The sequence below is a fragment of the Ambystoma mexicanum genome, chromosome 11 (genome assembly GCF_040938575.1).
Source record: "Ambystoma mexicanum isolate Mex_15411 chromosome 11, UKY_AmexF1_1, whole genome shotgun sequence".
NCBI classification, from domain to species: Eukaryota; Metazoa; Chordata; class Amphibia; order Caudata; family Ambystomatidae; genus Ambystoma; species Ambystoma mexicanum.
This window is the reverse complement of record NC_090934.1, coordinates 1,420,922,075-1,420,939,645: the sequence shown is the minus strand read 5'-3', so window position 1 is coordinate 1,420,939,645 and position 17,571 is coordinate 1,420,922,075.

Genomic DNA, 17,571 nt, shown 5'->3' with positions numbered 1-17,571 from the left:
CTATTGGTCACAACTTCTAAATGCAATTGGGTACACTCCTAGATGCAATTGGGTACGCTTCTAAATTCAACTTTTCTCAGAGAGGCTATTGGTCACAACTTCTAAATGCAATTGGGTACACTTCTAAATTCAACTTTCCTCAGAGAGGCTATTGGTCACAACTTCTAAATGCAATTGGGTACACTTCTAATGGGAATTGGGTACACTTCTAAATGCAATTGGGTACACTTCTAAATGCAATTGGGTACACTTCTAAATGTAATTAGGTACACTTCTAAATGCAATTGGGTACACTTCTTAAATGTAATTGGGTACACTTCTAACTGCAATTGGGTACACTCCCAGAAGCAGTTCGGTACACTTCTAAATTAAACTTTCCTCAGAGAGGCTATTGGTCACAACTTCTAAATGCAACTGGGTACACTTCTAAATTCAGCTTTCTCAGAGAGGCTATTGGTCACAACTTCTAAATGCAATTGGGTACACTTCTAAATTCAACTTTTCTCAGAGAGGCTATTGGTCACAACTTCTAAATGCAATTGGGTACACTCCTAGATGCAATTGGGCACACTTCTAAATTCAACTTTTCTCAGAGAGTCTGTTGGTCACAACTTCTAAATGCAATTGGGTATACTCCTAGATGCAATTGGGTACACTTCTAAATTCAACTTTTCTCAGAGTGGCTATTGGTCACAACTTCTAAATGCAATTGGGTACACTCCTAGATGCAATTGGGTACACTTCTAAATTCAACTTTTCTCAGAGAGGCTATTGGTCACAACTTCTAAATGCAATTGGGTACACTCCTAGATGCAATTGGGTACACTTCTAAATGGAATTGGGTACACTTCTAAATGTAATTGGGTACACTTCTAAATGCAATTGGGTACACTTCTTAAATGTAATTGGGTACACTTCTAAATGCAATTGGGTACACTTCTAAATTCAACTTTTCTCAGAGAGGCTATTGGTCACAACTTCTAAATGCAATTGGGTACACTTCTAAATTCAACTTTTCTCAGAGAGGCTATTGGTCACAACTTCTAAATGCAATTGGGTACACTTCTAAATTCAGCTTTTCTCAGAGAGGCTATTGGTCACAAATTCTAAATGCAATTGGGTACACTTCTAAATGCAATTGGGTACACTCCTAGATGCAATTGGGTACACTTTTAAATGCAATTAGGTATACTTCTAAATGGAATTGGGTACACTTCTAAATGCAATTGGGTACACTTCTAAATTCAACTTTTCTCAGAGAGGCTATTAGAGGTTCCATCTAGGTGTGTCATATGCTAAGAATCACATTTCTGCCCAGAGGCGGCGCAGGCTAATCTGTGTGGTTCTCTCGGGCTATGGTACTGGTTAACATTAGACTGCAGACCATTGAAAGGTAGGTTAGAGTGGCAGGAGCTTTCTGGAGTAGAGTAATTGCTCTACCCCCCACCCAAGCCAGCACTTACAGTTTTGTCTGTGTCTGGTGGCTTCCTTGGCTTCCCTTGCGGACACCTGCTGACACTTCCTGGAGCCGCTTCTGTTGGAGCCACCCTTGGCCTTGGGGCCCTTAGCCGCTGGAGGCTGCCGGGCAGAGGGCTGCCCTGGGAGGACCAGTGATAAAGGGTGGGTTGGGCGGGTCGGGAGGCGGGAGGGGGCAGGACCAGGAAGGGGTGGGGGGCGGGCTGGGCGAGGGAGAATCAGTAAGGGGAGTCCGGGAGACACGGGGCAACGTGGGGCCTGGGAAGCAGTTAAACAAACAATGGAAATGGGGGCGCGGATGGGCAGGCACACTCACCTGCTCCTTAGATTGGAAAGAGGAGCAGGTGCACCGGAGCGGGTCGCTAGACCCAGGCAAACACTAGGCAGCAGCCAATCAGGGGTGGGTGGCGGGCTGGGAGGCGGGCGGGTGAGGGAGAATCAGGAAGGGGAGTCTGGGAAACACGGGGCAACGCGGGGCCTGGGGAGCAGTTAAACAATCAAACAACAGAAATGGGGGCGCGGATGGGCAGGCACACTCACCTGCTCCTTAGTTTGGAAAGAGGAGCGAGTGCAGCGGAGCGGGTCGTTAGACCCAGGCAACCGCTAGGCAGCAGCCAATCAGGGGTGGGGGCCGGGCTGGGAGGCGGGCGGGCGAGGGAGAATCAAGAAGGGGAGTCCGGGAAACACAGGGCAACGCGGGGCCTGGGGAGCAGTTAAACAATCAAACAACGGAAATGGGGGCGCGGATGGGCAGGCACGCTCACCTGCTCCTTAGATTGGAAAGAGGACTCAAATCAGGTATCCTTTAGGGTCAAAGAGTCTCCAATGCCTTCATCCGGATCTTTTTCCAGCATCATCCTACATCTGAATGGCTAGCGTAATGGACCAGGCCAGATGTAGCACTCAGGACAGCCAGTTCCACGCGCAAAATACTTCTACTTCCAAGGAGCCATGTCTTTTAATGTACAGGTTCTACCAGTACCTGATATGCTAAGGTTCGGTGTCCATCAATACAGCAATAAACTACCCTCCTAGGCAGGGGGTGAACTGCACATTTCAAGTCCCTTTAATAACAGGGGGAGGAAGGATAGCTCAGGGGCAATACATGTGTCTTGGAAGCGAGAAAATGCGGCGCAACGAAGGTTTGAATCCCGATCCCACACTTGGAAACATCTGGCTGCTATTAAGCATGTTATAAATGAAGAATCAAATAAATAAACAATTCAATGTGTTGAGCCTCTCCCCACTCCCACCTTCTCCCCACCATGGCCCTATTGCAGATAGAGTCTTGCTGGCTCTCTGAATATGAATATCATGAGCGCAATCCACAGTTTAATCACCATTGGCTGTCTCACTTATAATAGCTGTGGGAATGAGGGAAATCACCAGACAAAATAAAATAGAACTTACATCTTTATTGCAAGATATTATTTAATATTAAAAAGCGCTGGAAACTCATGCATGCTTGACCTTCCACCACTCTCCACGGATTTATCATGGAGACAGATTGCCAGTACCAGACCACTTGAATTTAATTGGATCAATCAGATGATTCAATCCAGAAAGTAATTTTTTCATAAGGCACCCACAATCAAAACAGTGAAGTACAAAGTGCATTAAAAACTGTGCCAAACCCACACTGATTGTAGGCCAGGGAGCATAACATTAGATCCAATATGGGTCATGTTCCTGAGCATGTCATTATATTCAGGAGAGGAGCACCATCTCTGAGTCAGTCCTCCGGAGGGCCAAATACATTGAGACATTTGCAGTCCTGGCCACTAAAGCCCCTCCACACCCAGTAGTATTCTGATGTACCCCTAGTGCCCTACATACCCTTTAGTCCCAACACCCCGAGTGCTCTGCAGCCCCCATTGCCTTGCAGCACCTTATTAGTGCATTTCTGTTTGTTGTTGCCCCTTTAGTGCCTTTCTGCACCCTGCTGCTTTTGCCCCACCTTAGTGCCTTTCTATCCCCCTGATTGTTATTTTCCCTGTGGTCATTGCTGCTGCCTTAGTGCCTTTCCTCCTTAACTGTTTTGTCCCCCTTAGGGTCTTTCTGCCCCTTGACTGCTGTTCCCCTCTTCGGTGCCTTTCTGCCCCTCTGACTGGTGGTGTTGTTGCTCCCTTTACTGCATTTGTGATACTCTTCACATGATCATTCCCAACCTCTCCCCCCTGCACATCCCACCAACCCTCCACCACTACCCTTGCTCCTAGGATGACCATTCGGCAACTGCGGCCCCAACCTCCACTGCTTTTCTGCAGTTGCCACCACCCCTTATTAGTCATCAACCCAGGTAGCCCAGCGCACCTGCCAATTCCCACTCCTCCAGTCTAATACACAGCACCACTCTCTTCCAGACCAGTGTGCCTACTTCATTACCCAACACCAATGAGCACCCACCAGGACCATGCATCAGAAATGAAGTATCATATTATCCATTGATGAGCTGAGAGTCCTGGTGGGGGGTGTTGTGAAGGGGGTGGCCCGTCTGCTAGGTCCAGACAGGTTCACAGTTCTGTTCAGCCAGCACAATAAGATCTTGAAGCCCATTCTGGAGAATGTTAATTTAGTGTCAGCAACAACACGCAAGATGGCTCAGATCCAGAGGTGATGTCAGGACTTACATGGGAATGTCCAGAAGATGGTAGTAATTACCATGCAAACTCAATATGCATGTGAGGCAATGTAGGACACATGAACGCTCAACAAAATGCAATGCTATAGTTGAAGTGTCAGTGCATAACGCCATTTACGTGTGTGGGTTGCCAATTGCCAAGTACCGGCATGGCATACACTATCTCTTCATAGCAAACCAAATATGGCTTGAGCAAAATGAAGGTTCATATCATGGAAATAGCTTAAGGTCAACATGCATTATCTCAAGTGGAGGCCAAGCCAAAGAGTGTGTCCACAATGTGAATGCTTCTCACTGTCCCCATCAAACAAGCCAAGAAGACAGATGTGAGCTGAGCCTGGGAACCATGTGTATGACCATGCATGTAAACGCAGCACTAATCCATACACATGCAGAAATACTGTGAACATGTAAGAAGTTGCCCACGGTTGCTGACATTAGCTGGATCATGCATGAAGTCTGCCTCCGTAACACAGACCTAAATCAATGATGTGTGTACATGGAAAATTACCATTCTATGGAGAATTGTATACCAAGCTTACCAAGTGTCTTGGCCATAGCGTTGCCTACCTGGAAAATATGACACAGCCTGCATGCACCAGCCATGATATGTATGGGATACACATAGCCCCTGCACCCTTGGCAAATCATCTTCATGTAAAACTTCCAAACAGGACAATTCCTGGCCTATGTCCACAGCCACACAGACATAGAGAATACTTTTTGATGACACACAACTGGGCGAGGAGGGGAGAAGGAAAGAGGGAAATGTGACTCATCATTGCCTGCTTATATGTCTGTTAGAAGACACGGTAGGGAATACAAACTGTTCAATGTAAAATGTTGTCATGCCCTACCTTATCTGTGGTGCTTGTAAATGTCTTCTTGTGACAAGGTGACAGACCATGCAAAAGTGCACCAATTGTCTCATGCATCCTCGGTCTGAGTCTATGAGTTCCCCACAGTATAAGTGCTAGTTAACCTCTTCAGATGCATTTGATATCATCGGTCTTTCACATGCATACAAATAACATTCTGTAACACAGACAGACACAATGGCATGAAAGAGGCCCTGTTTCTTCGCCTGCCAACTTGCCCATTGCATGAGTACAGACCAACTACCGCCATGAAGAGCCTCCAACACTGTGTCAAAACTTTGTCTTCCCAGGTGTCTGAGAAGGACAATCAGGAAGGGCAGTGGCTGTTTGAACTACAGCTTCTGTGAGGCAAAAGCATAGATGCAGATGCTGGAGCAAGGGAAGTCTCAGAATTGGCCAGTGACTGCCAACACATCAGGAGACTGTCATGTCCATTGTGTGAATTTCACACTATGCTCATGAGCTTCCAATTGTGTGTGCCCCTTTGCCATATAACACTTCAACATGCACAAATAGTGGCCCAGTCAATCCAAACCCCACAACATGTAGTCACAATTCCTCACCATGGCTGTTTCTCCAGAAACACTTCAAGTGGTGCACTATTTACAGTTTAGGACAATGTAAAGGAGACGAAAGTGATATGCATTTAATACTTTTCCATGCATGTCAGTTCACACAGGTGATCTTTCCCCTCTCTCTCCTCAATCACTCCCTTGTGCACCCTCTCCTAAAAAAGCCTTCTGCCGATCCTTCCTGTTCGGCTAACTATTGCCGGATCTATGTCACTTCTTTCCTGAGCAAGCTACTGGAGAAGCTCCCCATCCTCCTTGACCTTTCCTCTGCCTTTGACATGCTCAATCATGCCACCCTGATCAATTGTCTCCACGTGAACCTTGGTGTCATGGGTCAGGCTTTGACATTGCTGATCTTCTGCTTCTTGGACTGACCCTCCCAGGTCCAACTAGGGTCCTTTCTCTCCACTACCTCTCTTTCCACATGTCGTGTTCCCCAGGGACTCTGTCCTCTCACTCTGGCTCTTCAATGTCTATCTGGCCCCCTTAGCCCATATGATCTCTACTTTCTCCTCTAACTTTCATTGTAATGTGGATGACACACAGCTCTCTTTCAGGCTACCCTCAGTGTGCTCCACCTCCTCGCTCATTCCAGACTGTCTATGCACTATTCCGGGATGGTGTTCCTACAACGATCTCTGCCTTAATGCCGGTAAGACACAGATTCTTCTCATTGGGACCCCTGCTCCTGCTTTACCTCTCTCTCTGGCCGCCATCCTTAGGGCCCCCTCCCCTAACCCTCCTGTGAGGCAAAAACCCTTGGTGTCATCTTCAACTCCACTCTCTCCTTCTCTCCTCACATCACGGACCTAGGCAAGAAGGCCCACTTCCAGTTAAACCTCCTCAGAGGAATTCTACCTTTCCTCACCTTCCCCCAGAAACTCACTGTCTCCGGAGCTCTGGTTCTCTCCAGGCTGGACTATTGCAACAGCCTCTTTCTCGATCTTCCCAACTCCACTCTTCGCCCTCCTCAACTAATCCATATCAGGACTGCAAGCCTTGTGGTTGGCCTTGAGCCCAAGGACCGCATCTCTCCAGTTCTGTGCTCTCTCCACTGGCTCCCGGTGCCCGGGAGGATCAAGTTCAAGACCTTCTGCAAGGATTTCCGGCGCTGTGCTCCTCACTATATCCAACTCTCTCTTCCTAAATACCTACATTCTCGAGCCCTCCACTCAGATACCTCCAACTCTCTGCAGGTCAGAAGCTACTCCAAGCAGAGGGTGGGAGGTAGATCTCTTTTCTCTGTAGGTGCCTCCCACTGGAATGGTCTCTCTGCCCCTCTCAGACTTGAGCCAGACCACTTGAAGATCTGGAAGCTGCTCAAGACCTTCTATTCCTCCTCTTCCTTCGCTCTCACTCTCCCCTGCTAATCTATTTGGCTGCTCATCCTGACTAGTTGCCCTCAGAGTCACACAGGGTACCATGCCCCCCTCGACCAGTCACCCTGCACTGCATCCTGGCCTACCCAACACTATCAATCTCGGACTGCACCCGTGTAGTACTTGCCGTCCTTGTACTTACTCATAGCCCTGCTGCCCTGACTGCACTTCCCCTTTACCCCTTCCCTGCACTTACTCTGCACTCTCTCCCCTGCACTTCTCATTCGCACTTACACAATCTGAATGACACAAGGCCTAGTAAGATCGTGTGTCTTGTCTTTCCTCTGCCCCCCACCCCCATCTTTGTGGCACCTAGAAACACCTGTGTATAGGCACAATACAAATACCAAATAATGTAATATAATTAAGGCACTGCTGATGACAGTAATGAGGGGGATGACAATGGGGTAAGGGATAATGGCCAAGGCATTGGGAATAACTCAGATTAACCAGGGGACACCAGCCTATCAGTACCAGCTAAAATTGAGAACCAGTTCTCCGGCAGCACGAGAACCCAGCTGCACAGTTTCTCTGACCAGGGCACTTCCCCACAGTTGGTGCAATGGACACTGTCACAGTGTCCCAAACTGAAATGCAGCTGCTAAGAGCGGAAGACTTTCTGGTGGTGGTGCGAAGCAACACTAGCACTCTTGGAACAGTACCTTCCCAGGCCAGTTAGGGATCTTGTTGGACCGCCTCCAGGGACACCAGTTTCTGGTCCCACCCAAGGAGCTGACATCCACTCTGCCCTTTCCTCCTCCGCTACCCATTGTACCTGCATCCATGATTGCCACTCTTCTAGCAGAACTTGTAGGGAGAGTAACATCCCTGGAAACAGGGAGGGAAGTGCTAAGCAGCATGTGAGGGTACTAGTGGATGCCGCTTCCTTCTTGTGGCCTATCATGGATAAAACCCACTAGCAAGAGTTGGAGGCAGACAACTGGCTGAGGGAATATCTAACAGGAGAGAGACAGGCAGCATGGATGGGGCGTTGTAGGATTCTTGCTTGAGCTAAGAGCAGGACTCTTTGCTCCTGGGTGGATGCCGGTGTGGGTAGTTAGCAAGCCTCAGCTGCTGCATCTGTGACTGCATAGGTCTACACTGGGGCCAGGGAGATTGCCCATTGGCCCTGGGAGCACGCCTGAATAGCTGCTGCAGAGGCATCCACTGGGACCCAGGAGGTTGCCTGATTGGCAGATAGTAGACCTCTTCTGCTGCAGAGACCTTCGCTTGGCCAAGGAAAATGTCTGTCTGGGGCAGGACCGGATCTCCAGGTGTGACATGGTTGCTTGCAGCCCTGCCCATGCCTCCCATTCTGTTGTGCTTCACTTGCCAGAAGCAATGCACCCCTCAGCCCCTGGGTGGTGGAGGGTAGCCAGAAGTGTTCCCCGTTGCAGGTAGCCTTAACTGGGTTGCTGAATCATTAGCAGCACCCCCTTTTTCTGTGGCAGTATAATGTTGAGGCAGATTCTTGCTATCCTTTGGAGGAACTTGAGCCCAGCCGGCTCCGGTACACACACACCCTGCCGCTTTCGCTATTGGAGCCCTGCAACAGACAACAACAAGACGGGCACAGGTTCCCAAGTATCCATGTCGGGGTAGGTACGACTACCCCTGATATTTCTGTGCATGCCCCCTTTATATCTTTGTTTTAATACACCTTTGGATCTACTTTTTTCAGTGTCTTCTCTCTTTATTTTTCTAAGATCATCGATAGATTCATGTGGCTGTAACCTGGACTGTTTCGGTTTGCATGGACATTTTCTGGACTGTTTTTCCTTTGGACATTGCTACTGACATCTAGGCGGTCTGCACTGCATACCCTGTCAAATAGAAGTGTGTTTGAAGAGGCATGCTGTGTGCTAGATTCAATGGACACATAGTGAGGGGCAGGGCAGGGAGGAGGGATTAGGGCTCGTTGGATGTCCATGCGCTCACCTCCATCTGTAGAAATGGTGGATGACTTCTCCTCGAAGGCCTAGTGCATACATATTGCGCTTCTGATGTTTCTGTGCACGTGGCTGCCTGTCATGGACGCTGTTACGCTAGTGGAGTCGGATCTTCTTCTGGTGCATCAGGCATGGGAACGTTGCGCGTAATGGTTATGTTGCGCAAAATATGGTCAGGACGCGGCAGACCTTTTCAGTGCAGTACATGAAGGAACACTATTCCTGAGCAGGCATCTGAATAGATTTTTAAATTCCTCAAATTCCCATTCAATGGGGCTTGGGGTGTGGGCATGTCAGTTTTGTAGCGCTGTGGCGGCCTAGGAGTCACTGGATTCCCCGCTAGCATCATGAGCCAAGTATGGGAGACGCCACACAAACTTAGATCTGGACTGGGAAAATCCTTCCCAGTGATTACAGCAGGCATCTGGAATAATCTGCCAGCCCACATAAGGAAAGAATCTAACTACTTACGTTTTCGTAAATTAGTGAAAACATATCTTTTCAACTGACCACGTTCATGACCCACTAAATCATTGATTCCAGGAACTGTCCCGTCCATTTCTGTTGTCTTTGTGTCCACGTTTCTGCGCCCCGAAACTCGTGAGTTAACGGCGCAATACAAATAATTAAATAAATAAATAAAATAAATAAATAAGACATGTTGATTATGATCTCCTTTGTAACTCAAAGTGTGAAACTCATCAACCTTTACACGTGTCACCTTGAGCTCACCCATACAATCCTTATCTACACCATTGCACCTGGCTCAGGTGTAACCAAAGCATTTAATTGTAATTGTAATTGGGTATTTATAATGTGCTTAATACCCAGAGGGTTCTAAGCGCGGACCCTGGGATCGAACCTATGTTGCGTCTTGCTTCCAAGACGAGCACGTTGCTCCTGAGCTATCCTCTGGAGTCAGGGTGCAAGTGAAGGATGTGCAGGAGTAGGACAAGTGAGCATGCACAGATTTGCCACTCTAGGACACTGCTGCTTAGACAGTACTTTTTAGGTCCAAGGTGTACCCTGCCTTCTTTATCCTAGGATAGTCTCCCATGCCTGGTGCATGGTGAGGCACGTGTCAGTCACAAGTGCTGACAGATGTGCTCAATCTAGTGGGACTTCATTGGTAATTGCATCCCTCAACCAGGCTTGTTCTTATGCCAATCGTATCCGTGGTAAACACGTGTTGCTGTGTTTCCTATTCAGCAAGACTCTTACAATTTCCCCATGACAGGCGTGTTGCTATATTATGACAGATGTGTTGCCAAAGTCGCACATTTCTAAGACACGGCAGTGCTTTGGGTCAGACAGCGCTTGTCTCCTCCGTGGAAAACTAGAAGTACGTGTCTACCTCTACCCCAAGACTAAAGGCACTTGTGTAGTTTCACACCGCTGTGCTGCCATTCCACAGGAATACAGGCCCACGCACCGGTGCAAACTGGCCTGTGAAGCCAACTGTGTGTGGTTGATGATCTCTCTATCACGTGTAATGACGTGTGGCAGAGTGGACACTGCATTGGGGGTTTCCCAATGTGTTCTGGTGGATTACTGTCCCTGGCGACATCTGCGTTACTTTCACCGATTCACCAGTCAACAGTGGTGTTGGCTGTCCCGCGTGCACCGCTGTCATGCCAGCTCGATGCGTTGCGTCACCTCTGCATGCTGTAACCTTGATAGATGCACCGTTGGAGGATTCTGCATCACATGCAGGATTGGGGGTGTAAGATCTACATTGATATAATGGTGAACTCTCATGTACATACCAAGCAGCCACTCCCAGGCTAGGGATTATCCCTGAATAATGCATGGAAGGATCACGATATGATTTGTGGAGACAGTACATCTTGCATATGTGTGTGAACAGCAGGTCAGTGTCACAGACCGTATCCAGATTGATGGCGGGTTGCTTGTGTGTGTTGATGAGGATCTGCTCTCTCCCCAAGGGTGCTATGAGACCGCATGCATACAGTACAGGGCTTCAACCATGTTGGGCAAGCTTGCAATGTCATAGAAACTGAGCCCTATTCTCAAAACGGTTCTGAGTCACAGGTAGGGATAAAAACAGACCTCTTGCTCTGTGAGCATACACTTTTATAAACAAAAAGATAGTCCGATATTTACATAGGTGTCACTAAACGCTCTTCCCACGACAAAAGTGGTATCAATTATCACAATATTTTATTAAGATTCAAAATTTCATAGAACAATCATAAAAATTATCATCGTACATAAAACATATACATTATGCTTAAAACCACACAAGTACAAACACCATAAGTGAGTAATGTTTGCAGTTGTTCTTTAAGGATCTTGCAATGTGTGTACAACTCACACTCTGATTCCTCTGCCACACTACTAATGGCCTATTTCCTATTGGTGTAATACAAACAACCCGACTTGTACAAGTTTCTGTCCTTAGGATACAGTGATGTGGGACATTCTTCAGGGGAAATTGTCTTGTGTCGGAATTTAAAAATTCTTCTTTTCTAGGGGAGAACTCTGTTGGTCAAAGAAATGGACACCCTATTAGTATCTAGTAACCAAGTATCAATCTCTATTTACATGAAACATATGTACCCTCATCCCTCAAAGGGTAAAGGATATGTCTTAAGTTACATACCTCTCTTCCCAATAATGAATCTTGGGCTTTTTCAGTTGTATGTTGCAGATTCCCGATTTTTTCAGGTATTCTTGCGTATCCTTATCGCTCCCTTCTCTATAGTAGTGTGCAATTAGGGCAAAAATAAATAGGGGATTTAGCAAAACCACCCATATTTGTTAACTTCCCAGGCAAATCTGCAAATCAGATACTGCTGCAGCCAGTGAAGGTAGTCTGTGTGAAGCCATAATAGCATTCATCAACAGCTCGTTGCAGATAGAACGAGTGTTCAAAGCTCTAAAACCCTTAATGGTCACACACCTCCTAAAACAACATCTTTTAACACCAAAGATCCCAAGAATGAGTGCCTTGTTAGAGGGTTGAAATGGAAACTCAAAGACTGGAGTGAGTCATCACTGCAACAAATACGGGCATGCAACGAATCTAGCAACACAACACACTGGACACATACAGTTGCAGCAACTCACCATGCACAGGACAGACACCCCATTAGTATCGGAGAGCGGTCATGGCTACTAGACTTATCAGACCATGGATTCCTCAGACTCCTGATCATGCTTGACTTAAACATGAGCACTGATTCAATGTACTACATCATCTCATCCATGTACCCCACATACCACACGGGGCCACTGTGACACCTCCTGAACTAAGGTGGTTCTAGTCCTTCTCATCGGACCACAGTGAAACTTAATGACCAGGAAATGGGTCATCCTCACCTAAAGCAGTGGGGCATGAGGTACTCCCAGGGTCTCCTTCCTACTCTTAAATGTTAACATCAAGCAACTCATAGGCCGACTACAAAAGCATCTATACCCTTTCCTCTCCTATGCAAAAGACATGCACATCTACAAAAAGGTCTTGGGTAAACAACAACAATATATGGTTGTGCCAAATGAACTCAAAGCCACAGAAAAGTGGATGGGGCAAGAAAACCACAGGTCCAATTGTGCCAAAACTGAAATCCTAGTACATGTCACACCTCACTTATTCAACCTCACCTCTTTTAACCTCCACCTTCTTTGGAGAAATAGACCCTATAAAACCCAAGGTACATGACCTAGGCTTTTTCTGCGTGCTGACCTCAGCATAAATTCACATGTTGCTGATATGATCAAATCATAATTCTTTCAAATTAAACTTAATAACCTTACCCTAAACACCAACAGAAAAACAGGCAACATGTGTAGGAACCCAAGGCTGAATTATTGCAATACCCCCACTGCTCACCTAATCAAAAGGTTATACTAAGTCAAGATTGCAGTGGGTGGACTCAGCTTGTAGGTTCATCTTTGTCTTAAGGAAAAGTGAACAAGTCCACAGCAAACAATGGCTTATGGTCCAGGTCATGCTTTCCTTCATTATAGTGTGCCTCTCATCCAAACATGCACCAAATTGCCTAGCATAAAATATCTCAAGGTATTGATTGACTCAAGAGGCCCCACGCTCCACACAGACCAAGTGACTGCTAATCCCAAAAAGAGCATGCATGACCCGAGAGACAGATGTGTCTCTGCAATTACTCACAGCCTCCTGGAAGAACCAACCAGAACTCAAAAGACTGACAAAAACCTGATGTCCTTCAGGGCAAAACTCAAGCTCATCATTTCTAAAAAGACTACAAGGCGACACTGCCTCTGGAATCTGCAAAAAGTGCCAGGAAGCAACTGTGTTATGCGGTCAATTTGCTTAGAATAAATAAAGATACAACTGATTTTAGTGATTTGCATTGCCTTGCATCCTCTAAAGTGTTGTACGATTTGGAGTAAAGTCCGGCCAGGTTCTCAGAGCAACTTTCTTTTAAATGTTAACACTGAGGTGTGGGCAGGCACTGACAGGGAAGTGCAGCATATTACAGGGCCTGCGGTAGTGGCCATGTAGTTATGGTTAAGTTGCTCAATCAATAGGAAGAGCACTTTTTGGGCGGCTTATAACTTTGCCCCCCTGCATGAGTCCTCATGATACTTTGACAAAAAATATATGGCCACGTCAGATTGATTCTGTGAACTTTGGTGACATTTCATGCGGGTGTGGGTAAAGTTATAAGAGGGGTCCCAAAATGCGTGGTTTGTCGCATAAACGCAATGGAAAAGAAAATCTGCTCACGTCTACAGCCTAAACTGCTGAACGGATTTTGACCAAATTTGCACCAGGAGCGGCGGCTTGGTCCCCAAAGCGGGCTTTTGTAAATTTGGTGTAAATACGTTGAGCAGGTTTTTAAACGACCCAAACAAATTAGTGATATCTGAGTTCGATCTGAGGACTCACTTCTCTGTTTAGTCCATGGACAGGCCTCCGATTGGTCCACAGGGCGACGTGATGCCTGCGAATTTGGGACGCGTCCGCTGATTGCATGGTGAAAATTGTGAGGGGCATCATATTTTTGGGAAATGCCTGCAATGTTGGATTTGTAGACAGCGCATCGTTGTCCGCGAACATTGCGGTAAAAACATGTTAAAAAACACAACATTGGACTGGTCAAACTAATGAAACAATCTTTGGGGAGTTGAGGGGCGATAAGGATGGGTTGGGATATGGCCATAAAAACAAAAACCGTGTGGTTTTCCACTCTCAAAGTACACAAACAAACCGGATGTTCGGAGCAGCCCAGTAATGTTCGCGGACATCTCAGGTGTTTTGTTTGCGAACATCTCAGGTGTTCAGTGGCATTCATAAATACTTTTGCACTACAAGGTTGGTGAAAAGCAGTTTTTGTATAGCTCATAAAATTGGAGCCACTCAATGAAACAGCATGAAATATTGCAATATCATTCTAGACTTGACCCTGAATGGTCCCACAAAGTGTGGCACTGTTTTGCCAAGAGGGAGCAAAGGTAGAGGGGCGTCCCAAAATATTTCAAAGGCTTATAAAATTGGTGCCATTTGAAGAATCTGCACAAAAGAGTTTGCAAAAAGATTTTAGACTGAACCTTGAATGAATGCATGTGCAAAGCCTGAATGGATTTTGTCAAGTGGGGGCTAAGTTATTTGACTATTTTATTTACGTACATTTTGACACATTTCAAAAAATAAAAAATTGACAGATTTGCCGCAAACTCATGTAAGGAGCATTGGCAAGGACCTGAAAGCATGGTTTTGCAAATTTATACGTATTCGTTTTTTTTTTTTTTTAAAGTGTCATAATGTAGGTTAAAAAAATTGTGCTATACCTTTGGTAACTGAGCTATAGCCTGTGGCCATGGGTAGTGGCCAAATGCCATGAACCGGACAATGTGGCTACTGGCCATGACCACAAGGGACCAGCAATGGGTTTAAAGGGGGCATGGCCACCAGGGATTGGCTATCTGGTAAAGTTTTTCGAAATCGATATAGGTTTGAATGGGAAACAAATTATGCTTGTGGGTACAGTCCGAAGTGCTGGACAGGATTGCAGCAAATATTTGCGAGACACATCAGCAAGGACCTCAAAACATGGTTTTCCAACTCTGTGCTGTGTTTTATTTTTTCTAAAGGGTCAATATGTAAGTACAACAAATTGTGATATAACTTTGGTGCCTAGGCAATCGGCCTGGCCCTGAGCAAGGACAAATGTGTACTTTGATTTGCTAATTGGGGTATTTGGCATGGCCAAAACCTTAGGTTTGAATGGGAAGAAAATGTCTGCTTGCGGCTGCAACTCGAAGTGCTGGATGGGATTGCAGCAAAGTTGCACGAGGAGCATCTGCAAGGATCTGAAAGGATCTGAAAGCATGTTTTTGCAAATCCCTCTGTGTTTTACTTTTTGGAAAGTGTCAAAAAGTATGTACAATAAATAGTGAAATAACTTTGCTGCCTGGGCAGTGGACCTAGCTCTCGACAAGGACAAATCTCTACTCTGATTTGCCTATTGGGGAATACAGCATTTGTGATGTCATCTTTGATCTTCTGGGTGTTAGTCTTAGCAGTGCACAGAGGTGGCATGAGTTATGGTTGCTTAGCTTACCATAACTGGTGAATTTCAAAGGTTTTTCGGTTTTATTTGTAACCATAAGGTCTCTTAGCCAAAGTTTTGTCAGTGCATTTCATAGGTTATTGTTATTGCACCTTAACCATCACATCTCTTTAACAAAGTTCTGTCAGTGATTATATATACACATATAAACATAAGTGTAAACAGTTAGAACCAGGCACCGACACTAAGATGAACCGTGCCAGCAGGCAAAATCCTGAAAAACATTTGGGCACTTGTGACTGTAAGGTGCTATACAAATTCTTTTATAATTTAGCCTGTGAAGGTCCTTGGATTCGGATGGAACGTGTGCCTATTAACCATCTTGAGGACTATTTTATCATCCCTCCATAAACTGGTTGTGAATATAGACCCGTTTTCATGTATTTTAACTGGATATTCTGAATAAAATAGATTTATTATAGCACCTTAGACTCAGGTATGCCCGGTAGTGTTTCACTATCTTGTCAGGTGGCACTGTTCATCTTAATGTTGGTGGCTGGTTCTAACTGTTTTCAAGTGTTGGGCAGAGAGCATTTCTCCTGCCCGGAGGCACCCGCAGCGAAGCAGGTGTTTGCCGCAGACGGCTATGGTTCTTCCTTTCTTACGGGCCCTGCGGTAGAAGCCCATTAGTTATGGTTAAGTTGCTCAACTCATAGGAAAAGTACTTTTTGGGTGTCTTATAACTCCCGCACTCCCCAAGGCAGAATCCTTACGAAACTTTGTAAATAAAATATATGGCCCGTCAGATTGATTCTGTGACGGTTGGTGATGTTTTGTCAAGAGGGGGCAAAGTTATAGGCGGGGCCCAAAATGTGTGTTTTTTCCCATAGACGCAATTATATATCTTTTTTTTTTTATTACACGGCCATGGTATTGGCCGTGTAGTTATGGTTAAATTGCTAATCCCATAAAAAGAGCACTTTTTGGGCGGCTTATAACTTTGTTCGCTCTGGACGAATTCTCACAAAACTTTGCAGTTGTATGGCCTATTCTGAATTTTTTTGCAAACGTTTGGTGAGGTTTGGTCCAGGGGGGACAAAGTTATAGGGGAGCGGGGTCCCAAAATGTATTTTATTCCCATAGACTGAATGGGGGAAAAACTTGGCTACAGCTCAAACCGCTGGACGGATTTTCACCAAATCTGTGGCAGGAGCAGTGGTTTGTTCCCAAAAGAATGCTTTTGTAAATTTGGTGAAAATCCATTCAGTAGTTTTTCTTTAAACAATCAAAAAGTAGGTCTAAAAAAATTAGTTATATCTATGTCCACTCCATGGACACACTTCCCTGTTCGCTCCGTGGACAAGAAAACGATTGGCTAATCGGTCGCGTCATGTCCACGGACATGTGAGGCATTCGCTCATTGGATGGTGAAGAGCGTGAAGTGCTTCAGATTGTTCCGATGCGCCCGCCATCTTTGATCCGTGTTTTGGTGTCCGTGGACATCGCCGCAAACACATATAAAAAAAACACAACATTGCACTTGTTAAACTTATCAAATACTGTCTGGGGAGGTGAGGGTTGATGAGGATGGGATGGGACGTGGCAGCAAGAGTCAAAAAAATTGTGTTTTTTCGTCACGAAAGTCATACGGTAGATTGGGAGGTGTTCCTCAATATAATGTGCGTAAAGTACAGGTGAAGGAGTAATGTGTCTGTGTTAAATGTATTTAAAATAATATTGGAGTCAGACTGGCACCCCCTACAGTCTGGCATCTGAGGCAGCCACCTGCAGTGTTTGATGGAAACAACGGTCCTTGCAAAGTGAGAATGTATTTAGATTCTGAGTGAAGGTCACCAACTTTGATTTTTTGGTTGTGAGCTAAGGAAGCCTACGATTGGGACATAAAGTATAAGGTTCAATTGTTTTTTTACCTTGAGAGAAAGGGAATATTCGGTTAGGTACGCAGTGAGAGGAGTGAGAGGAGGGTTGTAATAATGAACATTTGATAAGGTTATGCGTTCCATCAGTGTGTAAGGAACATGTAAAATCAGTTCATGACCATTCTTTCGTGCGAGCGCAGTGAGCATTACGGTCTGAGTTACCGCAAGAAAACGGAAATGGTGTACTGTGTACTGTAAGTTTGATTTTGATGACTGTACAC